General features: G+C 39.1%; 1 protein-coding gene across 2 annotated transcripts in view; it reads right to left on the reverse strand.

Moving 5' to 3' along the window:
• Positions 1-1,199: 1,199 nt before the first annotated feature.
• LOC119175602 (cubilin) overlaps positions 1,200-1,760 on the reverse strand; it is a 105,536-nt gene continuing 104,975 nt past the window's right edge. For both annotated transcript variants that reach the window (XM_075881945.1, XM_075881944.1), the window contains exon 11: positions 1,200-1,760. This exon is cut by the window's right edge and continues 677 nt beyond it. The gene's annotated coding sequence lies outside the window, so the exon portion shown is untranslated.

Raw genomic sequence — 1,760 nt, forward strand, 5'->3', positions numbered from 1 at the left:
TTTTAAAAAAACGAAGCATAGGTAAACTCGATTTCTCCTTTCCTATTTAATTGGTCTCAGCATGCACTCTTCAGATCTTCTCACTTCTCCACTTGCACTGCAACGTCGGCCATCCCCCAAGGTTCACTATCAGCCCCACTCCTCTTTCTGATCTTCATTATCTGTGAAGTAATATTTCTGTTAAAAATGTCATGAATGCTTATGATAGTGTTTTGTATCATACGATGAAAACTCTTCATGGTCGGATCATCCTTAATGATTCATTTGCATCATTTTATTTATGGTGTGATACTTGGCAAATGTGATCAACTTCCGGAAAACAGTGTCCATGCCATTTACAAAGTGTACATACTTTACCCTCTCTGTTTACCTATTCGTTTATTAGTTACCCTTTTGGAAATGTTTCACAATATAAATATCTACGTCTCTTTTTCACTCAGGATATATTTTTGTCTCACCACATTAAGTTCTTATGCAACCATGCACTAAGCCTGTTAGGCTACCTGCAACGCACATAAGGTTCAGCACCTCTCAGCACACGACTCCTATAAAACTTTGGTATTTCCAGTATTAAAATAATGTTCGTTGTGTGTAACCGACACAACATTTCCGATGTCAACAAAACATAGAATATGTTCAGAATAAAGCTGTACGCTTAATTTATTGTTGCATTGACAGGTATCTTTCACCTACTTCTAATCTTACTGTTTTGCAACTTACAAGTCTCTCTTCTCATCTTAACGTCGAATGTTTGAAGTTTGTTTATATCTTAATTACCTCCCATCGATTCCCTCTACTAAGCAAGTACATCGCACCCGGTAGACCAACAACCGTGAGTTGAACATGTATACTACTAGAACGTGTTTTTGCTAGTTGGTTTATTAGGAAAAAAATTAAGGACCCAAAATATAAGTACCATATATATATATATATATATATATATATATATATATATATATATATATATATATATATATATATATATATATAGTTTTGTTAATTCTGTAAAATTGTGGAATGTGCTACCTGGTTATGTTCGATCGTCATAACATGATCACTTCTTATTGTATAATAATAATTATTGATGTTTAGTGGTTTTTTATGCCCATTTACGTATTGTACTTGCCCCCTCCTGCGACAGCTCTTTGGGACTGCAGTATGTTCAAATACATAAATTGAATGAATAAATACTTATAAAATAAATAAATAAAGGGCTTTATTCCATCCATGGAGCACAACTCTTAAGCGCCAGTGGCGTCACCATTGTTGGCTGGCATCATCGTAACCGATACAGCGAACGAGAACGAAAGAGCGAAGGCGGAGTCAATCGATATCAGGAGCCACGGGCCTCTAACCTTGCTTTATTCCTCCGCCACACGCGCTGGTTCCTCGGTCGGAGCTCACGTATATGCAGGGCTGGCACGTGCAGTGAGGCGAGCTTCGCTTGTCTTAACGGGGCTGTCAGCGTTCCTCTTGGTTTTTTGATGCCCGACATGCACAGAGGGGTGTGCGTAGCACTCGAGCGCAGGCGATTTCGGCGTCAATATGCGAGGAATCCTTACATTGTTCCAACTTCCGTCATACAAACTTCAATTTCGATTGGCTTCATGGCCCAACACGAAGCTTAGCTCGTGATTCGCATCAGGCAGTATCGTAATCGTCAGTGAACTATTTGTGACTCTATCGCCGACGCCTCACTATATATTCTACTATTGCTGCTGACAATACCGGACGTTCAGGCTCGGGAACATGTTCTTTGA

The sequence above is a fragment of the Rhipicephalus microplus genome, chromosome X, assembly GCF_043290135.1.
Source record: "Rhipicephalus microplus isolate Deutch F79 chromosome X, USDA_Rmic, whole genome shotgun sequence".
Classification (NCBI taxonomy): Eukaryota; Metazoa; Arthropoda; class Arachnida; order Ixodida; family Ixodidae; genus Rhipicephalus; species Rhipicephalus microplus.